General features: G+C 36.5%; 1 pseudogene; it reads right to left on the bottom strand.

The window, feature by feature from the left end:
* Positions 1-1,786: 1,786 nt before the first annotated feature.
* Positions 1,787-6,041, bottom strand: part of LOC106299201 — a 5,961-nt pseudogene continuing 1,706 nt past the window's right edge.

Genomic DNA, 6,041 nt, shown 5'->3' on the forward strand with positions numbered 1-6,041 from the left:
ACTGAAATTGTTAACAGAAGTGATTACTATCGTTTACTTCCACTCTTTTGACTATCCTACTTTTAGACTACAAGTCAAGGTCTTTGTAGAAAATTTGAAGTCATGGGTTGTTACTGATTGTTTAGATAGAGGAATGTATTAGGTGGATCAGTGCTTTCCACCTTAACTCATAGAAAAAAGAAAGCACAAAAGTAACTTTTGAACTAGTATTAAAAAATGTGGAAAAATAATTCCTCTACCTACTATCACTTTTCTACTTTTCACTATCTAATTTTCTTCATTTTACATTAGCTTTGCACTATCTTATTGAGACCATAAACTTTTTGAGGTCCAACAAAGGCATCCTTTATCTATTAATGTATCTATGTAGCTGACACAACAAGGCAACAAACATCAAGCAAATCAGGTTTTGACCCAAGAACACCTTCCTCTCCATTTGATTGAGCAACAAATATGAAAGTAGACTGTACATAGGAGCCAAACACAAGTTAAATTTTTGGTTTTATAGTACATATAAATCAGGAGGATTTTTTAAGAACAACCACATATGGAGAAAATATGAGAATTTGTCACCAAATGGTTTACCAGAACAAATCCCTCACCTTGTTGATGAAGGCATCAACAATGTTGAACCATAATCTGCTTCAAGCAGAATTAAAACAGAGAGATGCGATTACTCCAATTCAATTTGGGATCCGTCATCTTCCACTTCATTGGCTGGTTCTTGTAAGGTGTTAATGTTGCAGCTTCTGCTTGTTGGTTGTCCACAAAGAATATTTGCTACCTATGAAATTTTGTGTATCAAAAGTGTTAAACTATCTTCCCTGAGGAATAACTCTTGATAAGTTGTTGTACGGAACTTTGAACACCAATTGACTGCTCAACGCTGTTAGTCTTTGTGGGTTGTTGAAAGAAAGATGAAGGCTTCCAACATTCTTCATACCTGGAAAGCTATCTGGTATAGCACCTTATAAGTTGTTGTGAGAAATGTTAAAAGCTCTTAGCATTCACAAAATCCCTATGCTAATCAAATTTAGAAACTTTGGTCACTTAAATAAACATGAACTCGAGCACATTTGGTCATCAAAACGTTTGAATATTTGCACAAACATTTGCATCAAAGGTCTGTGGAAATCCAGCACGCTTCACGTACATAGACTCAGTGGACTAAATAGTTTGCTTGATGAGAACTACAATTAACTGACCTGAAATTATTTTAAGACTGGCACATATTTCACAGAGGTGACAAAGACATCCACAAGGCGGAGCCATGCTCGACGCCAAAGACAATCGAAGCACATAAGAACAAGAATGCCTATCGACACAGTCCCATAAGTTGAAGCACTAGTCCAATAGAAGACCAGCATGTCAATATCAGTTTCTTCTTCTTCTCCACTGTTACCTGCTTCCTCTGTGTTCTTCTTATCTCCTTCACAATTTCTCTTGGTCAGCGGTCCAGAAAGAAGAAGATTTCCTAAGTAGCTCTTATCATTAAATGTCATTAGTAGACGTATTCTTGGCAAAAAGAAGGAAAAGATCTCCATGGTCTGTGGAGATTTCAGCACTAAACTTTTGTCTGAAAAAGTACAGTACATATTAACCGATATCCATGGAAGTTATAATCCAAATCACATACTACTTACAAATATCTAAAGATAGACAAGACAATACACAAGAACCAAATACAAGCTGTTCTTTGGTTTTGTGACACAAAAACAAGAACTAAGAGGTTTTGTGAAAAACAGCAAAAGATGAAAGGAATTGTCACCAGCAGTAGTTAAGTTTACCATCAAAAGTTCCTCACCTTGTGGATGAAAGCATCAACGACGAAGAACCAAGCTCTGCTCCAGCGAGAATCAAAAGAGAGTAATGCAAATATTCTAAGAAGTATTATTACATACGTTGCAGTACAACTCCAGTAGAAAGATAACATGTCGATAGTAGATTCATCAGCTATCACTTCATTATTGTCTGGTTCTTGAAATCTATTACCATTGCAGCTTATATTGGTTGGTTGTCCACAGAGAAGAGGATTGCCTAAATAGCTTTTTGAATCAAAGGTGTTAAATTGTTTTCCCTGTGGAATAACTCCAGATAAGTTGTTGAATGAGACATTGAACACAGCTAGGCTGCTCAGATCTGTCAGTTGTGTTGGAATCTGACCTTGTAGACTATTGAAAGAAAGATCAAGGCTTTCCATTTTCTTCATACCTGAAAAGCTTTCTGGTATCGATCCTGATAACTTGTTGTGAGAAAGATTAAGAGCATGTAGCTCCACAAGACTTCCTACCTCCAGTGGGATCTCACCGCTTAGCTCATTTTTTGAGAGGTCCAGTACAGAAAATTTTGGAGATCCACCCTTGTAAGCATCATATCGATATTTTGTTGCAAATTTAATTTTAGTCTCAGCACCTGCCAAGTAATCAATACTAAAAGGATCTAGCACAAGCAGAGATTTGAAATATATACCAATATTTCTGGTGGAACTAGTGTCTTGCTCCGGAGTAGAACTAGTGAAGACATCACTTGGAATGTAACCTAAGTTGAAATCATAATTTTGTGATGTATCCTCTTTCCTCAGACCAAATGATATATTGATAAGACATGAAGGTATGGATCCATTTAATATGTTGTTAGAAAGGTCCAAAAGGTGAATGTTGCTTAGGCCACACAATTGTTGAGGTATAATACCTGTTAAATTATTCTCCCGCAGAAGAAGAATACTGATGTTTTGGGTGTTGATGAACTCCGGAATATTCCCAGATAATTTGTTATTTCTCAGATCGAGTATAGAGACATTCAGTAGGAGTGTATCTGGAATAGCCCCTGATAAACGATTATCTTGTAGGAGTAACACTACTTGCCTTGTTGAATTTACGTGTGGAGGTATGTCCCCGTATAAGGTATTTGCAGAGAGATTCACTATATATAGAGTTGATATGTTGAACAAGGAAACATGTATTTCACCTTCCAGAAAATTGTTTGAAATCAATAGTTCATTTAGTAAATGAAGTTCACTGATCCAACTTGGAACAACACCTGTGACTCTGTGAGACTGTTGTTTGAAATGTCAAGCAGTGACAAGCCTTGCAACTTCCGCAAACCTTCACCAATCTTTCCTGTAAATTGATTGCTATCCATTAACAGCACCAATATATCAGTAAAGTTTGTTGATACTGGCAAAACCTCTCCACTTAGTTTGTTATGTGTCATCTTTAAAATTCTCAAGGAATAACAACCTTATATAAAACTTTTTGGTAGCTTTCCGTGGAATTTGTTGTGAGATATATCAAGAAACTGAATCTTCTTCATGTTTCCAAGAGAAGATGGCAGATTTCCTTGAAAACCATTATTAGCTAGATTCACATAGCGTAAAGAAGGAAGTATCCACCCAATGTTCTCAGGAAAGTTATGATTGAAGTCATTCACTGACACATCCAAGAAAAGCAGACTATGAGCAGATTCTGGTAGCTGAAAGCTTGTAAAAGAATTATTCCGTAGAAGCAATACTTCGAGTTTTGTATTGTTAGCCAACAACCATGAAGGAAAATTTTCAGATATTTGATTGTCAGACAGATCAACTTGACGCAACTCCTTCTGATGTAGGAGAAAATGAGGTACTTTCTTCAACTTGCAAGATCGTAGTACAATAACACTCAGTTCGAATTTTGGCTTCCAAGAAGTTTCCAAATATAATTGAAGTGAGTTGGATTTTGAGTAAAGTTTTAAGACCTTAAGCTTTGAGAGGTTGGAAAGAGAACCAAATGAGAAAAGGCCTTCAAAGTCGTTATCAAACAGCGATAAGTACTCAAGGGATTTAAGCCTACTGAGAGTATATGGTACCATCCCAGTCAATTGGTTCGATGAAAGATCAAGAGCTCGAAGTCCATTCAAGCTAGTTAAACATAAGGGAAACTGACCTACGAGATTGTTTTGACTGAGATCAAGCTCTTGCAGATTCTTCAATTCGCACATCCCTGCGATGGTCAAATGCAAAACTTTCATGACCTGAAATTACCACCAGCCGTAATGGAAAATTTTATAAGATTTGTGCAGACTCGCCTTTCAATGAGCCAGAAAAATGATTACCGCTTAGATCAACAGCTTTCAGTTTCGACAGAGCAGATAACTCTGTCACAAGACAAAGCCACACAAAGGTTAACTAAGGCCCTGTTCGTTTGTACATCTCGAAGATGCATCCGGATGGTCCATCTAGATGTCTTATCTAGATGCTCCATCTGGGTGTTGTTCGTTTTTTCATTTCGTCCATGCATCCAGATAAATCATCTGAATGCAACTATGTTCGTTTGCTTTTCATTTTTTAACTTCCATCTGCATCCAAGCGAACTTGTTAATAAAATGACTAAAATATAATTTTTTACGTTTCGGCGGAAAAATAACATTTTTACCGTTTTGGCAGAAAATATTTTTGCGGTTTTTGAGGAAAATATGTTTTTGGCGAAAAAGTGTATTTTCGTGGTTTCGGCGGAAAATACGTTTTTATGGGTTTGGCGGAAAATACGTTTTTGCGGTTTGGACGGGAAAAGTGTATTTTTGCGGTTTTGAAGGGAAAAGTGTATTTTTGCGGTTTTGGCGGGAAAAATGTTTTCGACGAGAAAAGTTTTTTTTTCACGATTTTGACGGGAAAGTTTTTTTTCGTGATTTTGGCGGGAAAAGCTTTTTCGCGATTTTGGTGGGAAAATTGCGTTTTCCAGTTTTGGCTGGAAATTGTGTTTTTCTGGTTTTGACGGGAAAATGCTTTTTTCCAGCTTTGGCGGGAAAATTCCATTTTCTGGTTTTGGCGGAAAAATTCTGATTTCCGAAAAATGCTTTTTGCGGTTTTGGCCGGAAAATGCTTTTTGGAGTTTTGGCAGGAAAATGCGTTTTTTTGGGGTTTGGCGGGAAAATGCATTTTTTCGGTTTTGACGGAAAAATGCGTTTTTTCGGTTTTGGTCGAAAAGTGCGATTTTACTGGTTTGGAAATGTGCATTTTACATTTTTTTTTATGGAAATGTGCATTTTATGGAAATGTGCATTTTACATTTTTTTGCGGAAAAACGCATCTTGCGGTTTTAGCGGGAATGTGTGTTTTTCAGTTTTTGCGAGAAAATGTATTTTTTGGTTATAGCGGAAAAATGTATATGCAAGAAAATAGAATTTACGGTTTGAAAATAATATTTTGATTTTAAAAAGTCATTTTTGTCTTTAATCATTTTGGACTGAACTAGATGCATCTGCATCCAGATGCACCATCAAGACTCACCTTCATTTGGATGACAATTTGAGATGAGTTTTTAAAAATTCAGCTGGGTGATCCATCTGGATGTAGCATTATAATGCACAAAACGAACATCAATTTGCATCTTCACCCAGATGGATCACCTGGGTCAGCAAACGAACCGGCCTAACACCTTTACTTACGAATATAGTTATCTCAAGCAATGAAGCCACAAATCATATAAAACATTATATGGAGTTATTAACAAAAAAAAAAAAGAATCAAGCATTAATGGACATTAGTTTTGAGCTACCTCGTCCTGGTATGGAGCCACTGAAGCTGTTACTACTCAGGTCCAGCAACTCCAAGTTTCTCAGATCTTTAAGTTGTGAAATGGAATCCAGCAAATATAAGAATGACACAAACTAAAGGTAAAGACACATCTAATCTATTAAAAGGGAAGTACAAATAGTACTTAGCCCTGACTTTTCCCAAACAATTACAATAGAATGCCACTGGACTTATACACCGTCGTTTTGTAGCATTACTATACCATAGCATTACCATCTATTTTTTCTTCTTGATTTTGCTTCGTGTTCTTCGTTGTATCTCCGAATTGTTATTCTTGATTCTTCAGTAGGAAATAGAAACTCTCTGCGCCAAGCTCTACGACAAATACACCACCTTCAAGGTTTGATTTCTTATTTTAATTTCTAGGGATTTCGATTTTAGAAAACTTTCAAAACTTTCGTTTCGATTTGTGTCTCCAGAAATTTTCAAGTTTTCGGAATTGGACGAGGTTAATAGGAAACAAGAAGACGAG

This window comes from Brassica oleracea, chromosome C6, assembly GCF_000695525.1.
Source record: "Brassica oleracea var. oleracea cultivar TO1000 chromosome C6, BOL, whole genome shotgun sequence".
Classification (NCBI taxonomy): domain Eukaryota; kingdom Viridiplantae; phylum Streptophyta; class Magnoliopsida; order Brassicales; family Brassicaceae; genus Brassica; species Brassica oleracea.